At 33.5% G+C, this 19,360-nt stretch overlaps 1 long non-coding RNA gene and 1 pseudogene across 2 annotated transcripts; one reads left to right on the top strand and one right to left on the bottom strand.

Moving 5' to 3' along the window:
• Positions 1-5,086: 5,086 nt before the first annotated feature.
• On the bottom strand, positions 5,087-8,281 carry LOC21393679 (annotated as a pseudogene).
• A 6,689-nt stretch (positions 8,282-14,970) lies between these two features.
• On the top strand, positions 14,971-19,052 carry LOC112093915. Of its 2 annotated transcripts, XR_002903268.1 has the most exons (5): positions 14,971-15,041; positions 15,176-15,400; positions 15,498-15,570; positions 17,128-17,353; positions 18,126-19,050. It is a non-coding gene; the product is annotated as an uncharacterized LOC112093915 (long non-coding RNA). The 2 variants fall into 2 exon arrangements; XR_002903267.1 differs by having other exon boundaries at positions 14,982-15,400; positions 18,126-19,052.
• The last annotated feature ends 308 nt before the right edge of the window (positions 19,053-19,360 follow it).

The raw sequence follows: 19,360 nt of genomic DNA, 5'->3' as shown, positions 1-19,360 counted from the left end.
GTTAGTAAAATTAATCTTTATTATATATTTTATAAAAACAACATATAAAATAGATTCAATTACTTGAAACTTGTCGGACATGAATCTATCGCAGGAACGACCCCCGTGAGCTGGATTCCTGAGATTTTTAGGAAGGTGAGCCCTAACTGCACTCTCATCTTGTGAACCACCAAGATCTTTGAAATAGTCATGGGGGCCGCTTTTCTAATCCTTATAACATTTTGCAGCCTCCCTGTCGACCACAGATCTAAGTATACCATCGTCGCGGTCATAACCGAGGTTAAACCATTCCTGTAATACAATATAAACATGTTAAATGATTTTATTATATTGAAATTTAGATTAAATTAAAAAATAATAAAGTTGAATAATTTATACCAGCAGGCGCTGCTGAATCTCTCTCTTATGCTGGATGTCCACATCCTTCTAGGCATCGTGGAAAGGCTCATAGACATCCCTAACATGGATTCCAACGGCACTATCAAACCAGGTGCCGTAGTTTCCAACTACCTTCCAAGTACCTCCACGTTCGTCAAACATTAGGTAATCTTTCCTTCTTTTGCCACACTGGCTACGATTTCGTGACCCTTAGCCTTCCCTCGACCTTCACGACGTCGTCGAGGTGCGGCATCAGGTGTTGTAGAATGAAATATATTTAGTGATCATATAATACTGATGTAATTAATTTAACAAATTTATAATTATGTTCTAACATACCTGACTCATAGTGTGATGTACCATTCAGCCTTACTTCGTAACTTGTTGTCTAATGTGATCGGGATCATCTTCCCAATTGGACGGTATTTTGATTGGAAAACATATATTTTCTTCACACTACCATATGTGTCGTCTACCCAATTTCTCTCAAGTCTGTTAAATCTTGTCTGAATGCCACTTAATACATTGAACAAAAAGTCAGTGCTTCGTTGACAATATAAGCCTCGGCAATCGACCCCTCCGGTCTCGCCCGATTCCTCACATATTTTTTTAATGAACCAAGGAATCATTCGAAATGATACATCCACCTCAAATGAACAGGTCCTCTGCGAATGGCTTCTTCTGGCAAGTGCATTACTAAATGAACCATTACATCAAAAAAGGCTGGAGGAAAAATTGTTTCTAACTTACATAAAATAACAACAATATCTTGTTGGGCTCTCTCTAAATCACTCATCCACAATGTCCTAGAACATATCAATTGGAAGAAGTTGCTCAATTCGGTGATTGCATCGACATTTTCTTTATTCATAAATGGTCGAATCACTGTTGGCAACAATCGTTGCAGTATGACATGACAATCGTGTGATTTTAACCCAATGAGTTTATTGTTTCCATCGATCACGTTTTTCTAAAGATTTGAAGCAAACCCATCAGGAAACCGTACTGACTTTAAGAAATCGCAAACCTTTTTACAATCTGTCGGAGTCAATGTGTACATTGCATGTGGTTTCATCAAACGATCACCATCTTTATACAAATGCAATTCCTTACGTACCCCCATATCTTGTAAATCGATCCTCGCCTTATCTATATCCTTACTTTTTCTGTCAATATTTAGAATTGTGCCCAACAAACTATCACACACATTCTTCTCAATATGCATGACATCTAAGTTATGATGTAGCGACAATGAGGTCTAGTAAGGCAACTCCCAAAAAATACTATTCTTCATCCAATTAAGCTCTGTCGGCTGTCTCTTTCGCTTCTTACCGCTAAATTTTTCATGTTTACCTAACAATCGAGATTCCACCCTTTTTAATTGAGTCAATATTTACTTAACGGATTTCTGAGGCGGGGAAGGTCGTTGATCAACCTTACCATCAAACTTTTTGTTAATCCTCATCTTATGACTCATAGGAAGCCATTGTCTATGCCCAACAAAGTAAATTTTACTGGTTATTCGCTTCGATGGAGTTGCATCGTTGCAATTGGGACACGTGAAGTACCCTTGACAACTACAACCAGATAAACTACTACGCGCAGGAAAGTCATTAACTGTCATCAGCAACACAGCCTGCATCCAAAACAGCGTATTCGTAGCAGCATCACGAACAACAACCCCTGCATCTCACAACTCTTTTAGCTCATCTATAAGGGGCCTTAATAACACATCAATATCTTTCCCAGGAGCATTGTGACCAGGAATCAATAATGTCAACATTTTATATGGGTCCTTCATACATAGCCACGGGGGTAAATTATATGCAGTCACAATAACATGTCACATATTGTATGATAGACTCATATTCCCGAATGGGTTGAAACCATCAATAGCTAACCCTAATCGAACATTTCTCAATTCACGTGCAAATTGTGGATGTTTTTCATCAAAATCTTTCCATTCTATACCATCAACTGGATGACACATTAAGTCTTCATCCCTCGAACGCACCCACACATGCCATGTCATTTCCTTAGCAGTGTGATGGGAAGCATATAGACGCTTCAATCGATCCTTCAAAGGGAAATATCAGAGTACTTTCCACGAAACTTTTTTTTCCCTTTTTGCTCTTCCAACAACTTGTACTACATACTGGACAAGACTGCAAAGCAGCATTCTGCTTCCAGAACAAAGCGTAGTCATACTTACATACATGAATTGTCTCGTAGCTCAGACCCAGTTTACTCAATAGCTTCTTCGCCTCGTAATGCGATGTAGGTAACTTGTTCCTTCAGGAAGTGCATCTTTCAGTAGCTTTAACATTGCATCCATGCATTCATTAGGCCACTTGTACAACCCTTTTAGATGCATTAGTTTCACTAAAAATTCAATGATGAATACTTAGTGCAACCCGATACAATCCGACTTGGAGCTCGAATAAGAGATCTCTAAATTTGTCGTAATGCGTATCTTCTATAACTGTTTCTATCTCACCCATTGTCTCATGATCATCACTAATTCCAACCACATCATTTAGCACTGTAAACATCTTGTCAACAGATTCACTGATAACTGCAGCAGCAGGACGTACTTCACTATGGTGAATCCATGTGGTGTAACTTGTATCAAAACCCCATCGATGTATATGCGCTTTCACTGTTTCGGGTGGATGCATCTCATGATTGCTACACTTCATACACGGACAACTAATACCCCCGAGTGAATTTACATAATTCTTTCCAACCTCAATAAAAGCACACAAACTATCCCAGTACTCATTAGACAACTGGTTCCTTAAATGTATCCAACTCTTGTCCATAGGCATCTCTGCTATGAAGAATTTATAAAGTTTTATCAAATTTTATGAAAATTAAAACAAATTATTTTATAATAAGTATTTAACATTAGTTTATTTTATTATTTTATTATTAATATAATCTTAATTAAAAATTTTATCTAATTTTTTAATTATCACATAATCATCATTAAATAAATTTTATACAAATTTTAATCTAATTATCACATATTTCAATTTCAATTCTAATTTAAAATTCACAATTTTAAATTCAAAACCACAAACTATATCTAAAATCTAAAACAAAATTATAAACCATAACAAAAATACCAAAGTCAATTAACAAAATACCAAAATATTAACTCATAAAATTCAAACCCACAAATACCGGGGGTTGGAGAATGGCAAGGCAACAAGAAAAGAGGACGCTGGCGGCCGGAAAACGGCGCGTTCAGCCAAAAAAGTAGGAGGCAAGAGGGATATGAAAAATCCACATTTTTTTACTTTTGCTCTCCACAAATGAAAGATTTGAAGAGAGGACGGTATTTTTAAGTTATTTTCAGTGTTTTTGGACGGTTTTTAGAGGTTTTGGACGGAGAGAGGAACAGAAAACGTGAGAGCTTCACGGGAAAAATGGCGGAAGGAGGTCTGTGATTTCGTTTATGCAGGTTGTTTTTTGCGACGACATTATATCGTCGTAACAAAGATTAAATAGTTGTCGCAATTAATGTTAAAACGACGGCGTTCTTCTTCACCTCATTAATATTTATGAGAAAATTCTTGAGGAATATACCCTAGTTCATTTTTTGTGATGACAATTTAACAATGTCGTCGCAAATAATTTTGGGGAAACTACCAAAGTTTGCGCCCTTTTTTGGGGAAAATTAAATCCCCAGTTATTTACGATGACATGTGTCGTCGCAAAAAATAGTCGTCCTTGATAGAATTTTCTGGAACATTTTTTTCTGACGACACGTGTCGTCGCAAATATAGTCGTTCTAAAAAGAATTTTCTGGAACCATTTTTTGCGACGATGCTTTGCTTCATCGTCGCAAAAAATTAAGAAATATCTAGAACCTATTCGCCGGAAACCGTCAAATTTCCCACCTCTTTTTGGTCACGTCACCGTCAGCTGTAACCATCAATATTTGCGACGACATGTCCTCGCAAATAATGTACAAACTGGCGCCAAAATTGTTGGCGCCAGATTGGTTTTGGCGCCAGTGGGCATTAGCGACGACATGTCGTCGCTAATATGTTGTTCCATTTTAGCGACAACATGTCGTCGTAATTATATAAATTTTGTGCAACGACATGTCGTCACAAATATTTAATGGACAACTCGTTCAAAAATTTTATTTTCTTTTAAGCGACGACATGTCGTCGCGAATACTATAATTTTAGCAACGATAAATATCGTCGCTAATAATGTCATCGCTAATAACCCTTTTTGTTGTAGTGGTACTGTTTTATGTCAGTCAAATAACAAGCAAAATACAACAGTACTAACTTTATGCAGTAACATGTTAATTTTCGGGACCATTTATGAAATGAACCTCAATTTCAGTGTTCAAAGAAAAGTATATTATTAATACTACACTAGGACTTTCTCTGGAGTTCTCTCATTTTTTTGAACACTAGTGTTCCCTGCTTTTCAACTGTCAGATCTATATTAGAATTTATCTATTCAACATACTTTTTCAATCTGGTGTGATTTTGATAAGATCTGGTGTGACTGAAAAAATAAAGAACACCGGTGTTCCCAAAAAAGAGGGAATGCCGGAAAAACTCCCTACTATATTTGGATAAAATATTTCACGGCTAAATAGTTCCCATTTTAAAATTTGAAGCAATATACTCTAAAAATATATGATTTGCAATTTGTATATTCATCAAATTCATAGGTTTGTACAAAAGTCCTAGATGGTAATTAACTATTTATTTCCGCATCCCAAAAGTGACTACACTAGTTCAATCCCATTACTATCATAAGCCACAGCCACTTTTGTCCTGTCCACATTTTTGTAAGTATAGCCCCTTGCTACAACCACATAAAAACACAAATTCAGTGCAGAAATGGCTGCCAAAAGCCAGTAAAAATTGTCCAAGCGACTAGTGCTCAAGTCCTTCCCAATCCAACTTCGCCCGCTCTTTTCAGTTATTTGATCCACAACAAAAATCAAAAAGCTGCTTAAGAAGCTCCCAACACCAATTACGCTAAGATAGAGAGCCATTCCCAAGCTTCTCATGGAATCAGGAACTTGGTCATAGAAGTACTCTTGCAATCCCACCAAGGTGAAGGAATCTCCAATGCCGAAAATTATGAGCTGTGGGGCCAACCAGAGCGCACTCATAGGCTCCTGCCCTGCACTCCTTAGCCGTTTCCTTTCCACCAGGGCGGCGACCGACATCGCCACGACTGGAAAGATCATCCCGAACCCGATCCTTTGGAGGATGTTCAATCCCCGCTCGTTGCCGGTGGATTTCCTCAAGAAGGGGACGATGATTCGGTCGTAGACGACGACTGAGATTATCATCGCGATGGCCCCGAGGGTGAAAACAGAGGCGGGCGGGATCTTGAAGTTGTTGGTGATGTTCAAGTTCATTGTGGCTGCTTGTTTGATGAAGAATGTTGAGGGCTGCGCTAGGCAAAGTCCAAAAGCTAGTCAAGTTAGCCATATGGGGACTGTGTTGAGTAATAGCTTTACTTCCTCGACCTTTGTCACTGTTGCTAATCTCCACGGATCATGTTTCTTCTCATTAATTGTACTTTTCTTGTCATTCTCCTCAATTATTGCAGCCTTGTCTAGAAACCTATGAAGCAAAAGTAATAAATCAATCTCAAAGTGATCTTCTAACACCTCACAAATGCCCTAAATATTTGTTCTAGAGTATGTCACCTTTTTTTTTCATCATGATAATGTAAGTAAATACTCTTTTGATTTTTCAAGTCTAGTCCTGTTACTGACTGAAAAATGCTAAATTGTATTAACAAATAACAAGATTGATCATACTAATAATTTTTCAACTAAATAGAAGTTACAACACACAATTAAAAGCCTTTGTATTTAGAAGTTTCGAGCAAATTATGTTATTCTTTCATTTTTATGTGGAGTTTCTGTGCCTTTTGATCTGTTTATTCTTTGCTGCTCTTTGAGCTATTTCATCTTTTTAACAATAAATAAATTAATGATTTCGTGATATTCTAGTCGTAAGAAAAATATATTTTGAAAGAAGTATAATTAAATTTATTCTTACCCAAGTCTATTAGTATGAGAAAGAAGCCTTCCTTGAATTTTCTGAGACTTAGGAACTTCATATAGTAGAGCGGGATCAGAAGGACAAGTCATGTTTCTTTTTCTCATGGCCGCAACAAAAACCTGAAGCATGGGAGTTAAAGGGCTTCCTTGGGGAACCCGGTATCGGAAACACGACCTACCGGCGCAGAACGTCACAATCGACATAGCCATAGTGATAGTTAGAATAAGATACGAAAGGCCCCAGCTCACATAATCCTGAACATAGACAATAACTGTCACGCCAAGAAAGAGTCCACAACAGAGAGCAAAGTTCCACCAATTGAAGAAAGACATCTTCTTCCTCTGTTCCGCGGGGTGATCGTCCTCGAATTGGTCTGCTCCGAAGCTCTCAAGGCAAGGCTTGTGGCCTCCAGTTCCAATAGAGATCATGTACAAGGCAAGGAAAAAAACCACCTCGTGAATCTTCCTAGGTTTATTGCACATCCCAATAGTAGTACTACATGGCTTTAGACTTGGGATGAACTGGGACATTGTCAAGAGAAAAAGACCCTGTTTTTACATAGCAAAAAATTTCATGATCAATTAGTACAAGCTTGTGATTAGTGAAATTGAAATTTATAATAAGACATACGATATTATAGGAAATGTCTGAAGTCCAACACCCGGATCAATCCAATAAATATAACTTTTTTCGTATTCTCATATAACATCATTAGTTCATGTATATAACTTTTGGTTAACTTAAGTGTAACATTCAAAAAATTTAGTCAAACACACGTAACAAAAAGTATTATATTTAAATAAACCGAATGTTACACACACGTACGATATTATACGAAAATACAAAAAAAGTTAGTGTAAGACTTAAGACTTTGCCTGATATTATATTGTATGAGAATATTTTTAAAATGTACCATTAGATAAAAGATGGATGAAAATAGGACCATAGTGAACCGGCCAGTGTAGGAATCAGCTAGGAAGGCTCCAACTAAAGGAATTACTGTGGTAACTCCTGACCAGTAATTCACATTCTTTGCCGCCATATTGAGGTCTTGATGAATTATTTTGGTGAGATATGTTATCAGATTTGTTGATATCCCAAAGTAATTTAGCCTCTCGCTGAGCTCAATAGCTACACATAATCTTAAATATCAACAAATAAAACAACTGTAGAGAAGACCCCCGTTTTCTTTTCTAAAAGGAAAAGAATGATACATATACCATGAAAAAACAGTTATATAATACATCATGAAACAAAAATATGGCTGATTAGGGGTAAAAAAAAATTAAAGATTCTACACGCAATAATTTTTTTTTCATGATGTATATATATGGTTCATTTTGCATGTCCTTTACTTCATCATCATCACTTTCGAAAAATGATGACAATATAATCCTAGTTGTTGAACATTTGTGCTTTAACTATGTACATGCAATACGCATAACACGACAAAAAATTAAGAAAAAAGGAATCTTCACAAATTTATCACATGGGCTGACGATTAGAAGTACTTGACTCGGCCAAGTAGGAAACAGAGAAGTACTACAAAAGCACACAATTCTTATAACTCAGAACATTGAAAAGTAAGGGCTTGTAAACTCATAATTCTTAAAGATTTCTCAAAACATTAAACTTTTTGCTTAACACCAATTCAGAACAACTCTTTACGAAACGAAAAAATAGGGTTCTAAAAGAGATTGTATCAGAATAAAACACTTACGGATAATAAAGAGTGAGGCCTTCCAAACACCGGTTGAAGCTCGGAGAGGAACTTTTCCTTTGTGATCCACAGAAGAATCATAAACCCATTTCTGATCTTCATCGTTTTCTATCTTTGTCTTCATTTCTTGCTCCATATCTTAGATAATTATCAAAGCAAGGAGACAAAAAAGAAAAAAGAATAAATACAAAATAAAACTAGAATACCAAAATTATGAGGGTGTATATTTTCAGAGGATAAGTTTGTGAGAGTTTTCTCATGTGCCTAATTGCTTTGTATTGCATGGCTTTATTTATAGGTGGAGAAAAGGTCAGTCATGACTCTTTTTGTCTTGGATAAGTTCCTGTGGGTAGATTCTCCATTACTTTCTGATGAAGAATAGATAAGCATCAACAAGTGACTGACAGCATTATTAATAATCCCCAAATCTTGAGTGAATATGAGATATATCTGTGCTTTTTATTTCTTCTTAAATGGCTGAATTCCTTTTCACCATAAAATCCCTCCCCTATTTATTAGGCAAAGCCCTTTTTTCCCTAAAAGAAAACAAGAAGATAGGATCTAGAGAAAATTACTTGACTTAATTTTATGGTGTATGGGTTAGGTTTTGGATTTTTACCTTTATGTTTTTTTGCTCCGGATTTTTATCTTTATGTTTGATTAATACCATTTTGACTAACATATTTATTTGGCTAAAAAAGATGTTAATCAAGTGTAAGAGATAAAACCCCATTCACTCTTAAAAGTATTTCTCTTTTTCTTTAGAATTTATCTATCAATCACAGAGTCTATTCATGAAAAATTATTTTACGCTTTAGCATATAAAATAAGGGTGCATATATATATATATATAGTTGAGAAGATTATTTTACTCCACCGATATGATATATAATAAGAGCATTTTGGTGTCGTACGCTGTAAATTTTTAATGCAGATATGTACAAATCTCACTGTTAAAATATTAATCTAATAGTTAAAAACACCAATTTCAATCAGTAGAGCTAGATAACCTTCTACACAATAGAGATTCCCTAAAAATAAATGGTGTAATATGATATCTAATATGAGTAATAATAATGTTGAAAAGGTGTGATTTGGTTCCCTATTTGATTTTTATTGCCAAGATTAATTAACAAAGACAAACAGCAATATGGCTAATTATGGTCAGCAGAACCAAATTAAAACAGGCAAGGCTTACCCGATTTCCAGGATAATGAATAATATTTCAAGTTTATTAGCCTATATATATATATGTATGTATGTATATACTTGTGTAAACACTATTGGAACAATAATAAAAGGATTTATGGTCCAAACGTGTTAGGTATCTACCATTATCAAACAAGGCATTATTACATCTAAACTATGCTTATTGTATTTTGAATAAAGACTTTTTGAACTCGTGAATAATGCATATGTACGTCTACAAATTAAAATTAGCATCATACCATGTGACCAAACAAAGTTAGTCAAAGATATTTCTAGGTTGTGTTCCAAGCCCAACCCCTACATATGGCAAACTCTCTTATTAGTTGACAAGGATATATATAGATAAGTCTTTAATAGTTACTTAACATGTTTTTATGACAGTAACTTATTAAATAGGATATAAGTCTTTAATAGTTACTTAACATGTTTTTATGATGGTAACTTATTAAATAGGATAATCTTGATAAATATTCTTTAAAAGTGTATGTATTCGAATTTTTACCTTTTATTATTGATTCATAACATTTTTAGTCAAATAATTACACTAACAAAAAGATATTTATCAAGAGTGAGGAGTAAAAGTCCAGAATTATGCACTCATAAGAATAAATTCTGTAATTTTCTTTATTTTTAAATATAAAAATTTAATAATATGGTGTGATAAGTATTTAATTTCATTAATTGTTTTAAATTTTTTAAATCAATTACTCAGTTCATTACAATTGTCAATCAATATTTTAGAGTTAAAATAAATAAAAATTAGAGTAACCGTTAAATAACTCAAACAAATTAAACCAAATTGAAATAATTATATGCACCTGCTATTTAGTCGTTCATCTTGACCGGTTTGACTATGATAGTTAACCAAATCAATTATTAGAAAAATTTACGATCGAGGACCAAGAAAAATTTACATTTGTCTTTTTGTTTTTTATAAAAAAGGAAAACTTTAGTTACATTCATTTGAGTAAATTGGAAATGGAAAGTAACATTATAAGCTTTCACTAAACAATTAAATCCGTTACTAAATTACTGTTATTCAATGGCCTTAGTAGATTAATTCCTCCCTAATCTATAGTGATCTTTATATATATATATATATATAAATGAGACTCCAATATCATCTTATTCCTACCTTTTCACCTCGGTGGACTAAAATGCCACGGCGAAATACTAGCTATATGCAAGCATCTTTTTTGTCCTTAAGATTTCAGATTTCAGATTTCATTCGCATGATGCACTACAAAATTAGAGGATTCTTAATCTACCATTGATATTCTATCTAAAATTTCAAATATTTATTGTGAAAATTGTTAGTATATAATACCGCAAATAAGTGATAAAATGATAAATAAAAAATCGTTCTCACAAGAATTGAAATATTGAAATTGATCGAGCTTAAGATTATTTAAATGGCCGAATAAAAAATAATAATAAAGGAACAAATCAAATAGAAAAAATAAAATAATTAATTAAAACACTAGAGCAACCGATTCACAATAACTAATCCACTTTAATTCATAAATTCTTATTATACAAGTTTATTATCCAAATTGATAATAAAAAATCCCTAATTTATTTAATACACTCTCCTAAATTACACTAAAACTTTCTTTAATTGTCAACTCACTATATTCATTAGTGAATTGCAACAAATAAAAATTCATTAAGTTTGTGATTCTTTTATAGCAACTACACAAACCTTATAAGTATATTCTTATCTCACATGCAATCTATGACATTCAACACAACGAGCTTGACACATGATTTTTCTTACAGTTCTATTATGATCTAAATAGTTATCAATAATTTAAAAGTATTAATAACAGTGAAGAATACTCAAATAAGGAAAAATAAACATTGAATAATTTGAATAAAAGAAATATAAAATATCACAGTTAGGCTACATAGTTTCTCTAGCAAGAAAACTAAGACATAAACAAAAATAAATAAAAAGAATACATTGGTTCTTGTAGAAATTTAGAAAATAAAACTAAATGAAAAGTATCATAGGTCTTCAGACTTCCTCCTCTAAATTTTCTTCTTCACCTCTTAGCCTCAAAAAATGCCGTTCTCTAATGATAAAAAAACCTAAATAAATATCTAAATAAAATAATCTAAAAAGCTGCCCAAATTCCCCAAAATAAACCCCCCAGTATTTTTTCTTAGCTCTCCAATGGGGGGCTCCCTGTTTAGATACTGTGTTAAAGAATGCTAATGGGAGATCGTGCAAAGAGGTCTGATTTCTCCTCCTCAAAATTGAGGCTAAAATGAGTGGAAAAATACTAATATTATTTTTTTTATCATTCTTGTTGTTATTTTTTACGTTTATAATTTGACACTTAAATTTTATTATTTTATTTTCTGTTTAAATAATAATATAATACTTTAATAAGTTTAATATGTTAAATAATAAATATAAAAAGTAATAAAAAAGAGAAAAAAAAAAACGTTAGTATTTCTCAAAAAGTTTAAATACCCTCAATTTCCATGCTCAACAGAAGAAAATAAAACAAGTTTTCAGGGCTCCCTGACGCAAAGTGTCACGTGGTGAAGTCTATGACGTTGGCCGACGAGGATGGCACACACAAGAATGTTGGAACACAAAGCATTGGATCCAGAAGATGCTAATGGGGCCTGACACGCGGATGGTGTGACGTGCGCGAGTGGAAGACTTTGAGTGGGCTGATTCCAAATATTTTTGATGGTTTGTTCATTTACACTTAAATTAAAAAAAAAATTATGGTGCGTTTAGTAGATAGATTCAGAATCAGTGTTTGGTTACAGTGATTCTAAATTATAATTCTAAATCAGTGTTTGATTTAGATGATTATGAATCATGATTTAGAATCTGATGTGATGTTTTAAACTAACTCAAATCATGATTCTAAAACCACCTCCCTCTTGATTCAAGGTGATTCAAACTCTTGATTCTGAATCATGGTTTCAAAATCATAATTTGAATCTAAAATCATGAATCATGGTTCTAATTCTAGAATCATGATTAGAATCTCCCTGATTTGAATACGCATACCAAACGAACCCTTAAACTCAAGTTACAATTTTATTTAAGTTTATATCATTTTATAAAATTTTTGAACTTTTTCTTTGCAATTTTTTATCCCAATTAAGCTCAAGCTTTCCAATTAAGTCATTTTCAACTAATTTAAACACACAAATGAGGATTGATTAAATTATTAGTAGGGAAACTAAACAAAACCGAAATAAGATAAAATAAAATAAACGTAAACTAAAAAAAAAATTAAACTCAAGTTATAATTTTATTTAAGTTCATGTTGTTTTATAAAATTTTTTAACTTTTCCTTTGCAATATTTTATCCCAATTGAGCTCAAGCTTTCCAATTAAGTCATTTTCAATTAATTTAAACACACAAATGAGGATTGATTAAATTATTAGTAGGGAAATTAAACAAAACTGAAATAGGATAAAATAAAATAAACGTAAACTAAACTAAAATTAAATCAAATAAGACAAAGATAAATATTTAGTAAAGCAATTTAAACGCACATAGGAGTGTAAATAAATCTATTTTATAAAGTTCAATTCTATTTGCAGAGAACATATAGTTAAATAGTCTTTAATTTCAACAAATTATCCCATATTTCCTGTATTTAGGTAGTAGTAATTTAGTTAGCTCTAATAATCGTAATTCTCTTCCAGGGGAGATGGTATAATTCGCCTGAAGCTAGTTTTGTATAAAGATTCCATATGGCTAATTAATTACCTTTCCATATTATTGAAGCAACAAATTCTAGATATATTTCTACATTTTGTTATTTATAATTAACCTCTCATTGACTTATATTACTTATGCTAACGTCCTAGATTTTTTTACTATCTACAAAAGTAAGAATCTGTAGATCAAAAAGGGAAAAATTACAGCTCTTACAACCATGCATGCATGATTGCATATTAATTTTAAATTAATCAACTAATCAATTATCAACTCAGAATCTATTGTTAGCGTAATAACCAATGGTTTATTCTTTTGGAGTTTAATTTGAGTATAATTCTTGAGTTGAATTTGAGTTATAATTTGAGTTGAAGTTATAACTTGAGTTTGTGTTTGGTTGTGTACATTTGAGTTATGATTTGAGATAAGAATCTTTTTGAGTTTGTGTTTGAGTGAGTCAAAACTTGAATTTGTATTTAGATAGTATTTTAATAAAAACTCAATACTGATAGAAAATTTTAATAGTGTATATGGGTAGGGTTTTATTCATCTTTTCGTTGTCAACGCATAGAAAAAAAAATCATCTCAATCAGAATTAAAACGAAAAAGTTATAGTATTTTTAAGAATAGAAAAAATACTGTTCATTAATTTGAGTTCGAGTTTCTGAACTCGAGTTGAAGGGGAAACTTGAACTCGAGTTAATCCTAAACTTGAGTTTAAACTCGAGTTCAAACTCGAGTTCAAACTTAAAAGAACAAAAACTCGAATAAAGTTGTAATACGAGTTGTATTTTTTTGAGTTTTTCACTCAAAAGAACAAGCCCCAAGACACTTATGCCTCGTTCAGTTTGCCGATTCAAGTTTTTAATTTTAATTGAGATGTGACTTTATATGAGAGCTTTTAACTATAGTAAAAAAGTTATATGTGACTTTTTATGATAACTTTTAACTGTAGTAGAATTAGAATTAAAAACTCAAATCGGTGAAATGAATAAGACCTTAGTGTAAATTCTGTTATAAGAAAGTTTCATATCATCAAGTTGTGATAAGGCTCTGAGTTGTATATAAGCAAATACTGAAAGTGTAATTATTATGTTAAGATCAATAACAAATTCTCTGCCTTCTCTCTAGAAATTTCTAGAATTTTCACAATTAATAGTAGACTAGCTATATCTATGAACAACATTAATGTCCCTTTAGGCTTTATCATCTACTTAATTATTAAAGACATTTTCTCGTGGTATATATTAAGGCCTCGTTCGTTTCACTGATTCGAGTTGAGATGCGATTTTATGTGAGAGCTTTAGACTGTAGTAAAAAAATTAGATGTGACTGTTTGTGAGAGCTTTTTACTGTAATAAAACTCAAATTCTAAACTCGAATAAGCGAAACGAAGGAGGCCTAAGACTTCGTTCACTTTGTGGATTCGAGTTTTCAATTCGAGCTGAGATATGACATTTTTAGAGAACTTTTTATTGTAACAAAAAAAATTAAATGTGATATTTTTTGAGAATTTTTTACTATAAAAATTTAAAACATAAAATATAGCAATGTCCAAAAGCAGAGGCGTCAAAGAATCACTTTAGAGGTCATGGAGTAGGGGTGTACAGAAAATTTTGAAACCCGCCTACCCAGCCTACTCACACCTACCCGAGCCAAAAAATGCAGCTTCTCTTTTATTAATTTTTTTGACAGCTTTCAAATTTATTTACCCGCACTCTATGGGTAGGGGTGCGGCTTGGGGATTGAAATCACCGAGTAAAGCCGACCCGGCCGACATAAGGAAAAAAAGGGCTTTTCAAAATTTGTTTTTTATATATTATTATTACTTATTAAAAATCATAACTAAAACCCTACCTCCTCAATCCTCGTATATAAAGAACATATCTCATGTTTTTCCAATTCCCACCGCCTCTTTTCCTCTCATGGCACGTTTGGTTAGAAGTAATGGAATGGAATGGAATGGAATGGAATGGAAAGGTTATTCCATCCAATTCTATTGTTTGGTTCCATTTTTTTTTTATCAGATTTGGCTTTCCGTAAGAAAGCCCATTCACTGGTTTTGAGTGAATGGTGATTCACACTAGGGACTAATGAATGGCCTTTCTATTCAGGGCTCATTAACGTTTTGTCCAAATTGTCCCCGATTGAGAGAGAGGAAGCCCTAGCCCCCTTCACGTTCTCGAGCACTTGAATCGCCATCCATCCTCAAGCGGCCGCACCTGTCATTCTCGTTGATTTTCTTAGAGCTCCATCCTTTTCCTTTCTCTCCTCCTCTTGATTTGGATTTCCGGTTGCTGGTCTTGGATTTAGCTTCACCGGTCGCAGGCGTTCGAATGGTGAGTTTTTTTTTTCTTTTTATTTTTCCCTCTGATTTTGTTCTTTCTTTTTTTCTTCTTGAACTGTTGATTACCGTTTTCGCAATTCAAATCCTAGGTCTGCCTTGGACCTTCATCATGCTTCAGATTTCATAGCCTTTCCTGATAGCACGGACGAATCCCATAAACAGGTGAGCTTCTGCTTCTGATCAGTCTATTTGCGATTTCTGTGTTCTTGAGTTTTTGTCTTCTGGTTTAAAATATTGTTGCTTTGGGGACTAGATTTCTGGAATCTAAGCAATTGGACGTTTAGCTTTTTCTCCATACCCTGTTAAATTTTTTCGTAAATTCTTCTCAATGTGTAAATCCGTGAGCCTTTGTGGAGGTCAGAGTTTTATGTGAAGTAATGTTACGATAATAACGAAAATAGGCAATAAGAAACAAGAACGAGAACACACAAATTTAACATGGAAAAACCCAAAACGGAAAAAAATCACGGGCAGAGGAGAAAGAATTCACTAGGTCGAAAAACTAATACAAAATAGGAGTTATAAGAGGCTATATATCTCAAAGCATCTCTAAAAATCCCTAATTCACCACATATGTCGTACTGCGAGCTTTTCGAGCCGAGCCAAACTGAATTCAGGTCATCATACCGTAACACATACCATAATGAATATTAGCGGAAATCTCATGCTTATAAGTCTTCCAAGTGTTATATCTATTTAGCTAATATGTTTTTTTTGTACGTTGCCGGGTAGCATTAGATTAGTTTGTTTAATTATCTGTTTTTGGGTGTGCTTTGTTGTCTCTATTTTATGAATATCTATGGGGGATTATAAGTATGATAGGTTTTCTGAGAATAACAAATGTAGAAAGAAGATATTAGGATCAAGGAAACATGGGCTGGGTTTCGGATGATCTAATGTGGTTGGAAATTCCAATAGAAGTCTCGCCCTTGTTGGTTTCATAGGGATCCAACTTTTACCTTGAAGATGGTGGGAAAGGTTAAGGCTTACAACTTGTTAGAATATATTTTCATTGAACTTTTGGCTTCCTTGAAGACAAACATCTGAGATTAAATGTACTAATTTGGTTTTTTTATTGTAGGATAATGGCTCGTTTAATCTTTAGCAAAAAGTGAAACTTTGAGAAAGAGGAGGATAGTTGCTTTGCTTTTACATTGGTTGAATATTATGCATATTGTGCAATGGTTCTTTCAATTGATTGAAAGAGTAGTGATGGAGGATATAGAATCAAACTTTGTACGGAGACAACTTTATGTCCTTGACGTGTTTGTTCATAGGCAATATGTTCATCAACTAGCTTACGCAAGTGATGTCATATGTAGAGATCAATTAAGGATGAATAGAAATGCATTCACTAATTTGTGCACATTGCTAGAAACTAGGGGTGGATTGCTAGAAACTAGGGGTGGTTTGAAAGCGTCTAAGTATTTGCAAGTAGATGAGCAAGTGGCTATGTTTTTACATACCATTGCTCACCATGAGAAAAATAGAGTTATAAAATTCCATTTTATGATATCTGGACAAATGGTTAGTAAGTACTTTCACAATGTCTTGCATTCAATCATTCGACTTCATGGTGTTATTCGTTAAACTTGAGCCGGTTGTAGATAACTCAACTGACGAAAGGTGGAAATGATTTAAGGTACTTCTATTTATGTATTATGATTAAAGTGGGCATTACCTATGGTAATTAATAATTATATCTTTTATTTATGGTAGAATTGCCTAGGTGCACTAGATGGAACCTATATTAGGGTAAGAGTGCCTATGACAGAGAGACCCAAATACCGTAATCGACATATTGTTGTAGCAACAAACGTCTTGGGAGTATGCACACGAGATATGGAATTTATATATGTGTTGCCTGGATGGGAAGGATCTGCAACTGATGGTAGAGTATTATGCGATGCTCTACGTAGGGCAATTGGTTTACGTGTTCCAAATGGTAAGTTTGTTAGTTACTAGTAAAGTAGATTACTCGTTCTTTGTTACATTTACAAAATGTTAAATCTATATTTATCAATTCTTTTAACATGATGTTACTATCTTGTTGATGCTGGATACACTAATTATAAAGGGTTCCTTGCTCCATTTTGTGGCCAATGATACCATCTAAAAGAATGGGAAGATGGACCACAACCTAGGAATGCACATGAGTATTTTAATATGAAACATTCACATGCTAGGAATGTGATTGAGAGATGTTTTGGTGTACTTAAGAGTTGTTGGGCGATTCTTCGTAGTCCATCGTTCTTTCCAATTAAAACTCAAAATCGCATTATCTTGGCATGTTGTTTGTTACATAATTTTATTAGGCGCGAAATGCCTAATGACATTCCAGATCTAATACTAGAAGATAAGTGTGAGAATGACGAAGAAGATGATGAAGAAGATAATGATGATTTGATAACGGCCATTGAGCCTTTAGAGGAATTGACTGAGTGGAGGAATACTATAGCACAAGATATGTTTAATGATTGGAGGCATCGTAGGAATGCATGACAATTGTATTTGTGTTTTTCCTTGGGAGTTGTAAGATGACTTGTGTTGTTTGCTTGTATTAGGACAAACTTATGTTGCTTTGTTATGTTTTTTCCTCGAATAATATGTGTCGCTTTGTTATGTTTTTATTTACAGTATTTGCAAAGTTACTTATCATATGTCATGGAGGATGTTGATTATTGATTGTATGCATGTTTGTTCTTTGTTATTGTTAGGATGGACACTTCCAAATCCAGAGGTCCATGTCAAAATAAAAGGTTTTGGAATGAAGATGAGGATAAATTCTTAATTGAAAGCTTTAATGGAGTTACATAATAAGGGAACATATAAAGCGGAAGGTAATTTCAAGGCTGGACATCTGCAAGCTCTTGAGAGAAAGTTACATAATAAGTTGCCAGGATGTAACTTACTAGCTAGGCAAAATTTTGAAGACTCATTTTCAAATTGTTCATGAAATGCTAACTGGGCCTAATTGTAGCAGTTTTGGATGGGATCCAGACAGAAAAACGGTAACTGTTGAGAAGCCGGTGTGGGAAAGCATATCTCAAGATACTTATAATTATAATTCAGTAATATGGTTGATAGTAATAGAAGTTGTTCATTTAGTTACATCATTTTTTGTATTACATTTAGAGTCATAGGGAAGTATTACCATTTAAGACCAAGACTTTTTCCTATTATGATGACTTGTGTATGGTTTTCAGCCAAGATCGTGCAACTGGTAGGGGTGTCGAGGCTGCTGTTAATGTAGTTGATGAACTTGAAAAAGAAGCAGCTGATGACATTAATATTGACGATGACTGTTTCAATGACATTCACAATACAACTTATATTGATGAGTGCAATCAATGTCTTTCTCACAAGCATCGGCTATTCCTTAAACTCAAGCTCAATTGCAAGGGTCGTCTAAAAAAAAGGAAGAGTACAAACAATGCAGAGGTTTATGTGGCCATTGAAAGATCATCTAGTTTACTTGCTGGTGTTATTGAAAAGGCAAGTGAACGTTTAAGTTGGGCTATCGGTGAATGCATGATGGAAAAATATAGCTGGATTAGAGATGAGCTACAAAGGATCACAACTATTAACACAATAGAACGACATAAGATAATTCAGATGATGATAAATGATGATGCTTTAGTTTCTTACTTTTTTAGTATCTGAAGAATTTCAGAATTCTTTCATTGAATAAAATCGGTAATACATCCAAATATATATACAAAACGTCTAATAAAGAAAATAACTAACTTAATTCTTTCCTAAAAATTAGGAAACAGAATTATGAGAGATGATCATAACTGATCTCTCCTTTATTCCTAAAATACTTTTCTAAAATAAATTTCTTAACTTTGACTTCTGAAAATTTAACACTCCCCCTCAAGCTGGAGAGTATATATCATATAATCCCATCTTGCAAATTAAGTCTTCAAAGTTAGGTCGAGGTAGAGCTTTG

This window comes from Morus notabilis, unplaced genomic scaffold, assembly GCF_000414095.1.
Source record: "Morus notabilis unplaced genomic scaffold, ASM41409v2 Scaffold799, whole genome shotgun sequence".
NCBI classification, from domain to species: Eukaryota; Viridiplantae; Streptophyta; class Magnoliopsida; order Rosales; family Moraceae; genus Morus; species Morus notabilis.
The sequence above is the reverse complement of the archived record's forward strand: the minus strand, read 5'-3'. Positions and strand labels throughout refer to the sequence as shown.